The sequence below is a fragment of the Equus przewalskii genome, chromosome 2 (genome assembly GCF_037783145.1).
Source record: "Equus przewalskii isolate Varuska chromosome 2, EquPr2, whole genome shotgun sequence".
In the NCBI taxonomy this organism is placed as follows: Eukaryota; Metazoa; Chordata; class Mammalia; order Perissodactyla; family Equidae; genus Equus; species Equus przewalskii.
Genome location: NC_091832.1, coordinates 49,883,129 through 49,899,506, shown reverse-complemented (window position 1 = coordinate 49,899,506; position 16,378 = coordinate 49,883,129). Strand labels below are relative to the sequence as shown.

The 16,378-nt window shown below is 50.5% G+C and overlaps 2 long non-coding RNA genes across 3 annotated transcripts in view; both read right to left on the bottom strand.

Annotated features, from left to right (window-relative positions):
• Window positions 1-2,401: 2,401 nt before the first annotated feature.
• LOC139081193 (uncharacterized) lies at window positions 2,402-7,212 on the bottom strand. The gene is made up of 2 exons (XR_011536316.1): window positions 6,420-7,212; window positions 2,402-4,091 (listed from the first exon to the last, which is right to left on the bottom strand). It is a non-coding gene; the product is annotated as an uncharacterized lncRNA (long non-coding RNA).
• A 2,512-nt stretch (window positions 7,213-9,724) lies between these two features.
• LOC139081188 (uncharacterized) overlaps window positions 9,725-16,378 on the bottom strand; it is a 78,445-nt gene continuing 71,791 nt past the window's right edge. For both annotated transcript variants that reach the window (XR_011536312.1, XR_011536313.1), the window contains exon 7: window positions 9,725-11,592. This is a non-coding gene — a long non-coding RNA (uncharacterized lncRNA). The remainder of the gene's footprint in view (window positions 11,593-16,378) is intronic.

Here is a 16,378-nt window from a genome sequence, read left to right as displayed (position 1 = left end):
GCTTTTCAGTTAGTTCCTCTTATTTATTTGCTCATCCCCTGTTGTCCACACCCCTTCCCGTTTCCTCCAGGGTTTCATTAAAGGCCAACCATCTGCCCCAGTCAAACGGTTCTCTGTGAAAATTTAATCCCTAAAAACAACAGCATCAGGTTCAGTTCACAAAAGGTCGAACTGTTGCAGGCTAGTCAGGGTGGAGATCCTCAGCAGCACTTCCAAAGCGCACGTGGCTGGGGTCCCAGTGGAGAAACACCGCCATCGTGGATCTCTCTGATAATGGATGGGGATCAGTTGCTGGACCCGGTGAGTCCTGCCTTCACTAGGAGTCCTGGGGTGTTCTGCTGGATTGTTCAGGGAGGAGCTGCTCTCCCCTCACGGACCCTAAGGGACTTCCCAGGCCTCAGGGGATAAAAGGGAACTTTCCAGCCCCTGGGCTGAGGCATCTCAAGGGGCTTCCAGAACTAGAGATGCAGACACCAAAGCTCCTCCTGCGCTGATTTCAGTGTATCCTGGTAAGAACAGAACTCCCTCCTTCCCACCTGCAGCCTTCTCGTGCTCTCTGCCTCAGCAGCCAGCTCATCAGCACAGAGTGATTTTGCTAGAACTCCGGTAATGCTTTCTCTCTGAAGAGGAATTTTAATACTCTTCTGAGTGACATTTAACACGGTAACAGTATGTAAGTTTCACAGGAATCTGTTTTCCGAGAGTTAAAGTCCTAACATTCCCACAGATCAGACCCACAATGGCTTTCCTGATCATTATTAAAACCCCTGTGATTAGAAATTGGGCTGGTGCCATTGAAGCTCTTTGAGTTAAGCCAAGCTCCAGAGGTCTTTCACAGGCGCAGAAAGGCATTTGATACTGTATCTTACCTTCCCAGTTAAAGCTCTTCTCAGAGGAGCCACAGCAGGCAGGCGGGCATTAGGCCCGGGCTCCAGGAGGAAGACAGGGAAGGATTTGTGCCGAATGGTGACCGGGATCCAAGCTCTGCCACGGCAGATGCAGGAAGGTGCAAACCACCGGCATGTGGGCGTTCCCAAGGCACAGTGCTCCCCACTCCCAGAGGTGCCTGGGCCAAGGACGCTACCAATTCATTCTCAAAGCTTCTGTAGATGGGAGACCACATGTCCCAGAATTTCCAGCGTAATTTCACTTTCAAGGATGTTATCCTGTGGTCCCCTTAACAATTGTTAGGTGTGTGCAAATTTTGTGTCAAGAAATTATCGCCAAATCACCAAAGGTTATTATTCCAGCTTACCTCTTCGGGTTAATAAGTGGGAAGAGAATGGAGGCAATAGTGTTTCTATAACAATCAAAAGCTCTAGAGAAAACAGGGCTCCCTCGGGGAATAGCTGGAGCAATTGCAGGGTATTAAGTGCTTTGTGTGCTCTGAGGGAAAGGCCCTCAAGGCTTTCAGGTGCACCTCTGTGCCTTGGGGTGCTCAGACGACAAGCAGTGTGAGTGACTGTGCTCGGCCACCTTCCCTTCTCTAACACTCACCAGCCCAGGGAGCCGTTCGGAACCCAGGCTCTGCCTCTCCCACTCAGAGGTCCTGGCGCCCGGTGTCCTCTTTGGTTCTGTCCATGAGGGGCTCCACAGCCGTGCTGGGAACCTGGTGATATGCATTCTGTCAGCGTCTTTCTAACTTTTTTTACCATGGTCCACAGTAAGAAATATATTTTCACACCACGTTTGTGGCTCTAACAGGTCTCCACATGCACAGTGGACATTTCTGTGTTATTGAGAATCATGAATGCTCATTTATTAATTTATCTAACAAATACCCAGAGGGCATAGGGCATGGGCCCATTTCTGTGCTAGGTGTGGGGTGGGCGTAAAGAGGAACGTGGGACTTGCTCCCCTCGAGCCGCTCACCATTTGTCTGGAGAACCACAGTGACATGCAGGAAAACATGACAAGCATGCCAAAGAGATTGGGGTTCAGATGCCTAATGGGTCCATGCTGTGGGTGTCGCGAGGAGGGAGGGGTGGAGCGGGGAGATGTGCACAGGGAGGTTGGGAAAAGCCTCTGGGAAACCCTTCATCCTTGAGCTGGAGGCTGAGGCTCCTGTATCTCCCTGTGCCCTACAGGTACCCACACATCACAGGCTTTGAGGAATTGTTCACCCAACGCCACCACGGTCAGGTGATCTTAGGGTTATACTAGACCCAACAACCACTGTTTGTCAAGCAACCACTGAGCTGGGAGTTTAACCTAGCTGTCACATTCCATCCTTGTGACAAGCTGGTAGAGCAGCTGCTATTATCAATTGATAGGTGAGGAGACTGATGCTCAGACGTGGTTGATGGCTCACCCAAGGTCACAAGCTTAAGTAAGTGGAGCATCTAAGAACACCTGAACTTCTTAAATCAAAAGCACACGCTCCTTCCACTCCTTCAAAGGACAAGGTTGAATTAGATGGCTTTATTGGAGGCCAGTGAGAGAGAGTCTAGGAAGGGAGATGGGTAAGCTTGGGGTGTGGCACCTTCCAAGAAAAAGAGAAGAAATCAGCAAGATAGAAGGAAAGGTTTTGTTTTAGGAGAAAAGCAGCGAAGGGCCAGGTTAGAGGGTGACGGGAAGTGAAATGTAGCTGGAAAATAAGTTTGGACTGCTGAAAAATAGCAATAAAAACAATACCAATAGCAATAGGAACAACATTTTTCTGAGTATTTACAATAAGCGAGGCACCATTTCAAGGTCTTTACTCGTCAGTAATGTCATTCTATAGATGGAGGCGCGTAGGTACAAAGAGGCTGATTAACTTGTCCAAGATCAAACAGAGTAATGTGTGAGAACCCACACAGGTGTGAAATTGATGTTGCCGCCTCCAACACACTGTCTTTGCTCCTCCACTTTTCCTGACTCCAGCCCTTCCTGTTTGCTCAGTGGGAAGCACGAGCTTAGGGTGCCTGCAGCGGACACTCTGGTGTTCTCCTCAGAGTCCCTCATCGGGATGTCGTCCAGTTCCCAGCTGCTGAGAACGCTGGCTGCTGACAATTCACAGCTGCATCCCTCACGGGGAGTTGCCCTCAGCTGCAAGGTACTGCCTTCCCAAGGTTACACCCTTCCTAAGGGACAAGCTGGGCCAAGGATGGGCTGATGTGGGAACCCAAAGCCTCAGCACCTTGGCCTCAACCGGGGAAACACTGAGAGGCCGTCCAAGCTCCAGGCTCCCCATGGGAAGGGCTGACTCCTCAGTGGAAACCGCAGGATTCGAGGCCAGCTGCTCCTGCTGCTGCGGCTCCTTCTCTTCACCAATCTTCCCTTTCTCACTTTTTTTTTGACAGGTATTTCTCCCAAGAGCACTCCCCAGTGACCCCTGGACGAAATTCTACATCTCTTCATCTGTTTCCAGGGAACCCAATCTAAGCCAGTTCATACCAGGAAATCCCAGGAGGCCGACTGTAAAATGGGAGTTTGGAGGTGATTACTGTCTGGCCAGTTGGCAATGTGGACGCCATCACCAGCGGTCAGTGCGGTAGGAGTGGTCTCTGGTGTGCTGGAGCAAGGCAGCTGCAAACTGTCTACCAAAGTTAACCGTGTTCGGACACAAATGGAAGGTGCCACCCAGCTCGGGCACGTCTCTAGCACCGGAGAGGCAAGACAACTGTGGAGCTGGTGGCTGGACTGAGTGCCATGGATGTACTCACTGAAGAAAGATGAATCAGACTTATGGTAATTAGTTGACAACTCAAGGCAAGCTGTGAAAGCAGGATTTCCTTTGCAGTGTTTACGGAAACTTTAACTCTTGCAGCCGAAGGCCGTCAGCGCGAAGGGCCAGGTTCAGGACTTAACCATGTAAGGGCAGCAGAGCCTCAGAGGAGGTTGAATTCTCAGCTTGCAGGTCTCCTACCTCAAGGTCAAGGCCATACCAGAAAAGGAGTGGGACTCTGAGTCTTGAGATCTGGACTGACTTCTGAGAATTTTGAACTCCCAGCTTCCCCGCACTGCTGGGCCTGCAGAAGTGGCCTGTTACCCGTGATCGAAGATTGTGAGCACACCCCTTGCCTAGCAGCACGCAGAGGCCTCAGATGAGTCAGGTCCTCACGAGACTTTGCTGGCTCTTCTCAGGATCCCCTCCTGACTCTCCTTTTCTGTTAATCAGACCAATAAAAATCATAGTCAAATCATGACACAGCCAACAAGGTCAGCCAAGGGAAGAGAAGGGCTAGATGCCAAAGGCAGGCAGGGTCTGGCTAATAGGTCCAGGAGGAGGCAGAAACGTGTATGGAACTGGATCCCGAGGGTGATGGATCAAGGGGGTGGGACTAAGTCAGATAAAGGAGTGTCTCAACATGCAAACGTATTACAATTCCCTCGTGATACAGAATTTAACACCCTGGCAAGAATCCTGGGAGGAGGTGCTAATAAATGCCAGTTGAAACTTGGAAGCTTGGAGAAGGCAACAGCCCACACTAAACAGAAACAGTAGAACTTCCGTGGCAGATGACAGAAGAAGGGCTCAAAGGGGCCAGAAAAGTGAACCATGGTAGAATGGATATAGGCAGAAGGCTACCAGCTAACTATGTTCCACGGGAGGCTGAGAGGCAGCTCTATTTACCAAATTGACGAGGAACATGCTGGTCGAGGGACACCAGCATCACTGAGATGCCCATGGTGTCTGTCCTCTTTCGTCCAGAGCTGGCAGTAGAAGGTGCTGTTACAGAGCTAGGCTCTCTGATAGTAATAAAAATGCCAGGATCTCAAAAACCAGAAAGATCACAGTAGATGACAGTAGACTACCGCCATCTTAATCAAAGCACAGCCTCAACTGTAGCTACTTTGCCAGATGTGGTACCTTTGTTAGAGCAGATTAACACAGACTCCAGCACATGACATGCAGACATTTCCCTCCCTTTCTCAAGGAGCATCAAAAGCAGTATGCATTCACAAGTCACAGTGTACATTTACAGTCTTGCCCCAGGGCTTTGTTAGTTCACTTCCTCTCTACCAAAGAGACCTGAACTATATGAACATTCCACAAATTACCAAATTAGTCTACTCTCTTGGTGACATCATGCTAATTAGACCAGGTAAGCAAGAAGGGACAGATATGCTGGATGTAGATGAACTCTGTGAAGTTTCAGGGTCCTGCCACAGCAGTAAGGGTTTTAGTGTCCAGGGGTCTGGGACACAGAAGGACATTTCCCGAAATAAATGACTGGTTATTGCATTTCACAACTCCTACCACTAAGAAAGGAGCACAATGTTGGGTAGGCCTCTTTGGGTTCTGGAGGCAGCATATTCTACGCTTGAAAACTGCTCTGACCCATTTCCCAGGTGACATGAAAGATTCCAGCTTTAAGTGAGGCCCAGAAAGGGCTCTGCTGCAAGTCCAGGCTGTGGCACCAGCAGTCCTGTCACGTGGCCATACAACCTGGCAGACCTTGTGGTATTAGACGTTTCTGCATTTGGAAAAGACATCAAGTAAAGTTGACGGCAAGCTCCAGTAAGAATCATAACGTGACCCTTAGGACTTTGGAGCAAGATCATGCCATCTGAAACACACATTCCATTTGAAAGGGAGGAGGTTTGCCACGAGGCCTTAATAAAGATGGACTATGTGAGCATGGGCATCAAGTGGCCATGTGGCCAGAGCCGTCCATCATGAGCTGGACAAGTTGTCAAGTCAGGCCAACCCAGCATCAACCCTTTATAAGCCGGGAGAGGTACATGTGGGATTGGGCATGAGCAGCACTATTCATCTATAAGACAGCTACGTGAGCAGGCAATCTCAACTCCCACTCATCTGCCATTGTTGCACTGGTGCCTCTCTCCCACAGCTCAGACCTATTGCTGGGGCTGGGAGGTCAGGGGAGAGCTCTGTTCTATCCAGCTAATGGAGGAAGAAAAAGTCTAAGCTTGGTATATGGATGGGTCACCTTGGGGCCTCAGTGTGAGCTAAAAATGGCCTGCTATTACACTACAACCCCATCAGTAGTGGTCTTGAGAGAGAGCAATAAGAAGAAATTCTCCGAGTTGTCAGGGATTTGGGTGATGCATCTGGTCTTCCATTTTATGGAGAGAGAAATGGCCCAAAGTAAAAATATTCATAGACTTAGGACATCTTTTACTGAACTGGGTAGTTGGGCCAGAGTCCTGAAATGAGAAAGATTGGAAGATTGGGAACAAAGTCTCAAGCAGCTCATCTAGATGGACAAATAGGAACAGATATAAAGTGTGAAGATTTTAGTATAGCATATTAACAGCCAACAAAGAGCATCCACAATAGAAGAGACAGTGAACAATAAAGTGGACATTTGACATCAGCCAGTGTTTGTTCTGGGCCAGCCTAGTTCTGACATCATGGGCATGTGAGTGGAGTGACCATGGTGGAGGGGATGGAAGCTGTGTGTGGGTCCAACAGACTGTGATCCCACCCACCAAGCTGATCCAGCTACTGCTGCTTCTGAATAGCTTACCTCCAGCAACAGGAATCAAGGGTGAGCCCCATATTTGGACCATCTTTTGAGGAGATGAATCAGGCACTTGGTGGCAAGTTGACTACTCAAGACCCTTTTCACCCTGAAAGGAGCAGTGATTCAATTTGACTAATATCAACACATATGTTGAGTATGGACTTGCCTTTTCTACTCCTAGGACTTTGGCCAACACAACTATCTGAAGACATTAAGAGGATTTCATCAGCTGACAAAAAATCTTAACCAACATTTCCTTAGACCAAGGGACCCACTTTATGGCCAAAAAGGAAAAGGTACAGCAGTAGCAGTGGGCATTTGACCATAGGATCCACTGGTCTTGCCACATGCACCCTCAGGAGTTACAAGCCTCATAAGAGTGGTGGAATGGCCTCTTAAAAAAGGCAACTGAAGGGGCCGGCCTGGTGGCACAATGGTTAAGTTTGCACTTTCTGCTTTGGTGGCCCGGGGTTCTCTGGTTCAGATCCCGGGTGCGGACCTATGCACTGCTTGTCAAGCCATGCTGTGGCAGGCATCCCACGTATAAAGTAGAGGAAGATGGGCAAGGATGTTAGCTCAGGGCCAGTCTTCCTGAGCAAAAAGGAGGACAATTAGGGGCAGATGTTAGCTCAGGGCTAATCTTCCTTAAAAAAAATAGCAATTGAGATGTGCACTTGAAGATGATACCGTTGTCTAGATGCGGTATAGATCCCAAATCAATGACTCTTGTACGGTACTGTGTCCCCTGCAGGTAGAATGCATGAGTCAGGAAACTGAAGGGTGGAAGGAGGAATGGGCCCACTTACCATGAACCCATAATCCCACTTGGGAATTTATCTTCCCAATCCTACAACCTTAGGCCCTGTGGTCTTGACGTCTTGCGTCTCAGAAGGGGAATACTTCGACATGGAGTCTCAGTAAGAGTCCACTAAACTTGAAGCTACAGCTGCTAACAGTCACTTTGGGTCCTCGTGCCAAAAGACCAATAAGCACGGAAAGGAATCCTACAAAGATGGGGCTGCTGCTGGACAATGGGGGTGGGAAATAACATCTCTGGCACTAAATCGATCCACTGAAGCATCTTTTAGTGCTCATAAACCTTGTTTTAACAGCAAATTGGCAGACACAGCAGCTGCATCCTGAGAAGAGCACGGCAACAAGGGGCTCAGACCCTTAGGGGTGAGGGTCTGGTTCACTCTGCCAGACTAACCACCTAGACTAGTGAGAGTGTCAGCCAAAGACGAGGAGCATCTAGGACGGTGATGGAGTCAGGGACGGTGAGTATCAGTTATGGCTTCAAGATCAACTGTAGCTGTATGATGTATGATTTGCCCCACTAATCCTTTGCCTGCAAATTCCTAGGAAATGAGACCAGTCTGGATTCTGAAGGACCTGTTTCTGGACGAGATATAAGAAATAAGCAGATCTGAAGGGCACGAAAGGTGGACTGTAGTGGAGACTATTGCTTTCTCCCCACGTCCCCTCTCTCATAACATCATTCCCCCTGCTTCCCGGAATGTTGCTGTGACAGCTCAGAGCTGCATCCGTCACTGGGAATCCCCCTTGGCTGCAGAAAATTAGTTCATCCAAGGTTATTTTTCCTTCCAGGAAGTAGCACACAGCCAGTGACTAACTGATGCGAGGACACAGCCACCACACCCCTGCCTCAGTTCAGACAACTCTGAAGGTCTGTCTTAGATCTAGAGTTCTCTGTGGCATCAGCTGAAACCTCATTTGCAACAGCATTGCTGATCAGTTTCTCTCACTGCCTAATCTCATCTTCCTCATTTTCTTACAGGTGTATCTCCAAGAGCAACCTACAAGAAGCCACCTCCGTGTACTTCTTTGTCTCAAGGTCTGTTTCCAGTTGACTCAGCCAAAGTCAGTATGTATCACTTCCCTTGTTTTGAAATTTACATCAAATGCACTTTCCTGTAATGGCATGAGAATGCCCTCACCCACCCTCCACCTCTCCTCCAGGATGAGTGAGAGCTGACATAGGGCTGATCCCACACAGATTTCTAGGAACTCACAGAGAAGATGTCTGTGTATAATCAGAGTGCTCCCAGCTTGGTGGATTTACAAGGCTCACAGACTGGCAGGCACTAGGAATGAAGCCAGTGTTGCTGCCCCCGGACTGCAAGGCGCATAGGCACCCGCACAGCATGTGGAAGACCGCAGCCTCAGGAGATGGACACCCAAGCGTGTGGAAGACCACAGCCTCAGGAGATGGATGCCCAAGCGTGTGGAAGACTGCAGTCTCAGGAGGTGGAGGGCAAGCAACACAGGGCTTCTGCAGAGAGAAAATAAAATGTTAGCCCCCACAACTCTGCCTCAAACAGCTGAAAGCAGAAGTTGGAGCCCACTCTCTACAAATCACCCACAAGCACCCTTGACGCTCTCTCATATTGGGAGTAAATGGCTTGCATCTGAGATTAACGTCTAAGCAGAAAGATGTTCTAAATATCTCAATGGCCTTGAAATTTACCAGATTCATATCTCTTCAGTGAACAACTTCTTCCACTCTGCTCTCATGACGCTTTATACACTTCTAAATTTTATCACGTACCACACTATACTATAATTATTTTGAGGGGGACCATTCTCCTAACATACTATGAGATCTTTCAGAGCAAGAACTAGGATTAAATTAATCTTCCTGTTCCCAGGGCGTGGTAGAATGAACGTGGCCTCCATGTCTAGGTGCCAGGAGGTATAACTGATGACATAACACCTCAAGCTATCTCCAAATGGCAAACAGCAAGCCAACGGAAAAGGCTATTTAAATACATGTGTATGAAAAGTTTATGTATTCTTTGATAAAAATACTTTATCTTTTTAAATAAAGGAACACTATAAATTTTTTTCTATAGACATCTGTTTTCTAATTTCTTCACACTAAAAGTTAGCATATGTCTTATAGTGTTTAAATTTCTTTCTTTCTTTTTTCTTTTTTTGTGAGGAAGATCGGCCCTGAGCTAACATCTGTGCCAGCCTTCCTCTGTTTTACATGGGACGCCGCCACAGCTTGATGAGCGGTGTGCAAGTCCATCTCCTGGATCCAAACCCACGAACCCCAGGCCACCAAAGCAGGGTGCGCAAACTTAACCACTACACCACTGGGAAGCTCCAAGTTTCTCAAAAAGAGAAAGAAACTGCAACCCCTAGAGACTCTGCCCATTGTTCCAACGACAAACGGACTTTAGGCTTCGTGAGGGGCCTGGCTTCTCACTCATGCTTCTGTGGAGATTAGCGACAGGTCCGTGTTGGGGTTCTCCAGAGAAAAAAACAGACAGGATTCATATAAATATATATAAAAGAGGATATTTATTGTAGGAGTTGGCGCACACGATTATTGAGTCCAAAAAGTCCCACAATTTGCCACCCGCAAACAGGGAAACCTGGAGAGCCAGTGGTGCAATTCGGTCACAGTGTAACGGCCCGAGAACCAGGAGCACCGATGTCCAAAGTCAGGAGAACACAATGTCTCAGCTTAGGCAAGGAGAGCGCATTCTCCCTTCCTCTGCCTTCTTGTTCTATTCGGGCCCTCAACAGATTAGATGGGGCCCACCCACATCAAGGAGGGCTATCTTCTTTACTCAGTCTATTGATTCAAATGCTGACCTCTTTCAGAGACACTCTCTCAGATTTACCCAGAAATAACATTTCACCATTTACCTGGGCATCCCTTAGCCCAGTCAAATTGACACATAAAATTAACCATCACGAGGTCTAAATTCCTTCAGGTTGAAACTTACATACAACCTGCACTAGGTGAGAGTGCAGAGACTTCCAGTGCCCAAAAGACAGGACGCAGCTCGCAGCTGGGGCCAGCTCGTCCTTCTGCCTGCCTTGGAAGAAGTTGCTTCATTCTCTCCCTTCGCTATGGCAGTCCTGGTGGTTAGCATGTCAACAGTCCCTGAATCAGAAAATCAAAGCAAGAATCCAAACTCCAAACACACGCATTCCATGTCTTTGTGCATGTCTGTAAAATCTATGGGAACGTATATGCCGTGGGTGAACCTGCTCCCAGGGAGAATTTCACTTGGAATATGTCTCTAATTGAATTTCTTTCTACAATATGTATGTGCACTCTAATATTCCAATAATAATAGCAGTAATAGAGATATTTTCTTCTGGGAAAAACATACAGAAGGAGTCCTGTACGCAGTACTGTCCCACCCAGCGATTCCAAGAGCCAGTCGGGGAAGCTGACCAGCACAGTCAGCCCCGCCTTTGCCCTGTCCCCATTCACAGTGCTGGCACGATGGCAGGAGTCACCCAGGGAGGCCCAAGAGGCATCAAATCTTGAGACTGGGGTGGAATAGCCAGGGGCAGTCCTGAAATGTCCTAGCTGCAAGCGGCTCTGAACACCATCTAGTCTAACCCTTGTGCTCCCCAGGTGAGCCAGCTGAGGCCCCGCTGCCCAGGATCACACAGCTACCGCAGCCAAGCCACAGAGAGAAACTGGCCTACTCCCTGCTATCCCCTTCTGCCCTGCAGAGCCATCTTTCATGAACCTACCTGTGATCACTAACCCTCCCTCTCCAAAGCCGCCTTCAAAATCAGGGAGGGGAGAGGCAGGGAGGGGAGGAGAGGAGGGGGTGGGGGGGAGAGGAGAGCAGACCAAGAAGACCAAAAGAAACCAAAAAAAATAAAAGACAGTGAGAAGGGCTGGACTCAGTTCTCAGGGAGAGCAGATGAGAGGATGGCCCCTCCACGGCCCCACCTGCTCCTCTCAGATGCAGCAGCCTTTTGTGACATTGTGTTTCCTCCAAGGCTGCCTTTCATCTTCATGCAGGTGACCTCTAGTTAAGAGGAGCATCAAAGGCAGAGGAAGGCAGAATATGGCTATCGGAGGTGCACTCTCACCAGAGGGGCTTAAGTAAGAGGCTCCCAGGGCACGAAGATGGGCCAGGAGCCCAGAGGACATTTCCTGGGCGGATGGCAGACGGAGGAGATGCTTCTTGCCCACTCTGGGCTCACTGTGCTAGGGCAAAGCTCTTCCTGCCTCTTCCTCCCCACCGCTAGCCGCTCAGAAGAGGGGATGTCTCCTACGTCAAGTGTGGAGGCAAACACTGCATACACGCACATTAATTTTTGCCGGCTGTCTCCTCTGTTTTGGAACAAGTCTGACTCCTTTGTGTAATTGCTTGATGAAACATTCCAGTCCATTCTGTCAACATAAATTACACAGTTAAAAACTGAGCACCACCACCCCCCCCCACCGCTAGCTGCTGCCATGAGAAAGCATCTGACAAGCCCAAAGGGTGTGGGCTCAAGATGCAGCGCCCCCAGCTGCGCCCCAGCCAGCCCTCCCTCTCTGGCCCAGAGCCTGCCCGCCCCAAGCTGCTCCCGGGCCCAGAGCCTGCCCTGCCCGAGCCCGCCCCTGCCCCAGCCTTGAAGGAGAGTGGCTCGGAGACAGAGAGAATACCAGACTGGTCCGGGCCCCTGTGGGGAAGGATCAGGAAACAGCACGTGGCCGCCAGTCACAGCACCTTAGGGGGCTCAGAAGGGGGCTTCTCCCAGTGGGGCTCTTACTCCAGAGACAGGGTTCTCACTTCTCCTCCCAGGTGTATCACTGGGTGTCTCAAGTTGTGAAACGTACACATGCGCACGTCCCACACATATGCAAACACCTCCACTCACACAACCCTACAGATACCCCACACATACTTACACACATCCTTACACACACACCCGACACACATCCCACACACACACACCCTACACACACCCCTACATACATCCTTACACACACACCCAACACACACCCCACACACACACCCTACACACACCCCTACACACATCACTACACACACACACACACACACACGGCTTTTCTTCACGTTAGTAATTAAGTCAAAGCCCAGTTCCACACATCAGCACAAGGAGGGGTGTGCTCTGGTCTGAATATTTGTGTCCGTCAGCGGGACCCAGTTCAGTCCACAGCAGAGGGAAGCTTCCCACCCTGACCCTCTGCCAAGCAAAGGGTCCGTTCGCGACGTGAGTGTCCTGGCCGTCTGCTCTACAGCCTAAAACATACGGCATTGGGCCTTTTCAGAGAGGGGGCATCGACAAAGCCTTATCCTAATCGGGCCATAGGGAAGCGGGAAGTAGGAAGGAACTGCTATTCCCCACGTGTTCCAGAGCCGTGCCAGCCATGCTGCAGAATGGGACACTGAGGCAGGAAGAGTGGGGAAGGCGGTTTCCCCACTGCCCAGTGCCCTCCGCCGTGCAAGCGCCTCCCCTCCCCGGCGCACAGCTCTCACTGAGCCCTGCAGAGCGGGAGGCACGTAGCAGCCTATGTCCCCACCCTGCGCTTTAAATCACACCAGTCTTCTCTCCTCAGCCCTGAGACGGGCAGTCAGCCTTTCCTCATGATGTAACTTCCCTCAGGCCCATAAGCCCTCCCAGGAGGCTCTGTGCAGGTGACAGGCAGAGAGGAGGAGCAGGACTCTCGGGGTGGCACGTGCCCACCAAACACAGAGGCCGTTTCACAGGACCACCCTCAACTTCCTTCTCCTTGATCCACTACTTACCAGCTGTGTGGCCTTGGGCACACTACATTACCTCTCTGAGCCTCAGCTTTCTCATCTGTAAAACAGGGTTAAGTTTCCCTCATAGGGTCGTGCTGAGGGTGAAGCAAAAATGTACATAATGGACCTGCACAGCATCAAGAAGCAAATGAATCCTGCCTAACAACAGTCCCTGGGGGCAAGGAGCAGCCTGCCCCGCAGCCAGCCGGGCTGGAGGTAGGCCACAGAGCACCCGCACTGAGGAAGGGAGCCTAAGGGAGAGGGGTCAGGTCGCCGACGGCAGGGCTGGAAGAAAGCAGTGAGGTCCCCCGCCCACACTCAGCGCAGGAACGGGTTGAGGACACTGCCTGCAGAGGTGACACAACTTGCCCAAGGTTGCACGGCTGGCTAAGGACAGAGCTGAACTCCCACCTAGGCGAGTCAACTCGGCCCGCCACGGTCGCACTTTCAGCCCCAGAGGGAGACTGTGAGGGATTGGAGATGGAGGCGCCCACCATTAGTTGAGGCGCAGCAGCTATTTCTAAGGCGGACTAGAGAGCTTCCAAATCCCCAGGAGACAGTCCTCTTCCATATTTGGAGGCAACAAACCAGAATTCCCCAAATCAGGTTATTTTTAAAATACTTCCAATATTCTTCCAACTCTTTATTATTATGAACATATTTCTTAAGAAAGTTGTTTAGGGGCTGGCCCTGTGGCCAAGTGGTTAGGTTCACATGCTCCACTTTGGAGGCCCAGGGTTTCACGGGTTCGGGTCCTGGGCGTGGACCTGGCACCGCTTGTCAATCCATGCTGAAGCGGCGTCCCACGTGGCTCAGCCAGAGTCTACAGCTATGTACCGGGGGGGCTTTGGGGAAAAGAAGAAAAAAAAAGGATTGGCAACAGCTGTTAGCTCAGGGCAAATCTTTAAAAAGAAAAAAAGGAAAGTTGTAATAAACAAGAATAATTCAGTTTAATAGTATTTACAAAGAACTGTGGTCCATAGCGAATATTCAAACTTCAGAAGACGCCAGGGGACATTTTTGAGTGGTATTTGAATAACATTTGGATCTCCCAGCCAGATTAACAGCATTCCACAGAATCGTGTCAAATTGCCAAGTGAAGGACTTATCTTGCTTCCAAAACTCGCTGTCTTAGAACGCTGTTCAGAGTGTGTGTGTAGGGTGTACCGTGCACAGAAACACAGTGACGTGTGTTCTATCTGCACTAGTGACTCCCCATTAGCAGCAAACAGGGCCACAAACACATGCTTTGACTTGACAATGACTACAAGCAGGACCAGCTGGTCAGACAGTGGCCGGTCCCTCCTGCCAGCTCCTGTCCCCAACCGTCCACTCGGCGCCTCAGCTTCTGTCCGCCCTTGCTTCCCTCTCAATCTCCGGGGACTCCTCCGAAGCTGGGAGGGCATCCCGCTGATTGTAAGCTCTCACTCTCACAGGAAACTTATAATTCTTTTTCTCATTTTCCTGATCGCTCAACTGATTTTTTTCAGGATTCAAGACGCAAAAAAAGGAAACAAACAAATCTCCCAAGAAATGCCAGAAAGGATTTCCCACATGAAAACACGAGGCTAGCACGCGACCTCCTTCCTGCCCAGGGGCCTGTGCTCTGTGAGGACCCCAGGCTGGACGCAGGGCACTCAGAGGTCACACGCCGGATGTGGGAGGTGGCCGCAGTGTCGGGAGCCCATTCATTCCACCGAGCAGTGTGCTGGACCAGGCCCCTCCAGACCGGGGTTTCCTGTGGCTGCCTGACAATTACCACGAGCTGGGGCGCTTCAAACGGCAGGAATTTGTTCTCCCAGTTCTGGAGACTGAGGTGTCGGCAGGGCCATGCTCCCTGCGAGGACTCTGGCGGAGAACCCTACAGTCAGTCTTCTAGAGAAAGAAGACATCCTCGCCGCACCCTGGCTTTTGTGGTTCGCAGCAATTCTTGGTGCTCGTTGGCTTGTAGCTACATTATTCCAATCTCTGCCTCCATCCCACTGTGTAGCTTTGTCCCCAAATATCTCTCTCCTTAAAAGGACAGCAGCCATTGGACATAGGGCCCACCCCAATCCAGCGTGACCTCGTCTTAACTTGATTACATCTGAAAGACAGTATTCCCAGATAAGGCCGTGTTCACAGGTGCCAGGGTTAGAACTTCAGTATCTTGTTTTGGAGACACAATTCAACCCTCAACAGGCTCCAACAACAAATGAGTCAGACTGGTTCTGACCAGTCCAGAGTTTGCTACGTAAGCGGGCAGTACATTCAGTGTAACATGCACCACACAGAGTGAGAGGGAAGCATGGCCTACAAGTGGGGCAAGAGGAGAGGCAGCTCACTCAGAGTGTGGGGATCAGGGAAGGCTTCCTGGAGGAAGAGGCACCTACATGGAATGAGCAGGATTTGGCCTGGGGTGGGTGCTAGAGAAAAAGAGCAGCAATGAATGGAGGCCTGGGGTTAAAAGAGCAAGGTCTTTGCTTTTGCCCAGGCTGTCCCCTGGCCCAGAAGGCAAGTCCCCAAGATCCAGTCCTCAGGCGTCAGCTTAAATGTCACCTTTTTGGGAAGACATTCCCTGGCCAGCTTTCATCCACTCTTCTCCATCAGGACCTTATCGATTCCCTTTAAGGCACTATCGCAACCCACGACGCCCAGTCTGCTCGCTTGTCGTCGCCCTTCAACTGCAGAAGCTGGCTCCCTAGGCCAGAGTCACCACCTTTCCATGGGCACTCCTGTGGCACCCAACACAGTGCCTGGCATAGTGTACGTGGTAAAGCGAATGAATAAATGGTTGAATACGTGAATGAGCAAACAGAAATAGATTCAATGTGGCTAGATTGCAGATGTTGAGGCAAGAAGCGGCAAGATAGAAAGCTGGAGAGGGAACTATGAGCCCGAGCGTCCGCATGGCCCATCCAGGTGTAGCACCTGTGGCAGTGGAAGCTTGGGCCAGTTCTGATGGAGTGGAGAGCAGAGGTGGGCAGGCCGGGGTGCTTTTACGCAGGAGAGCGCAAGGAGGGTGGTACTCAGCATCTGGCAATGGGCACAGACCTCGGGTTCAGGGTGGGAATAGATCCCGAAGGAGCTGGAGACTTGCCCCCAGCAAGTGCACTGCACACAGTGGGTGCTCGGTAACGTTGGCTGAGGGGTGGGTGAGCACACGAGAGAGCCTCTAGTAGGGTCCATCGCCTTCCAGCGGGTGTGGGGAGCCAGGAAGAGGGCACGGCACAGCTGCTTTCCTGAGAACTGCACCCATGAGCTTCTCTCCTACTCAGAATTTTAGAGGGCTGCTCCTCCCTCTCTTTCCTCTTCCATCCCCCTAGACCAAGGGAAGGGAGGCCTTGCGCCCTTGGAGGAGCCGCCCTGCACACCAAAAGGCTGAAAGCCAGGAGATGCGGAGCTTGCAGGTGAGAGCCAGGCCCCTTGCCGCTTCGGCAAGCC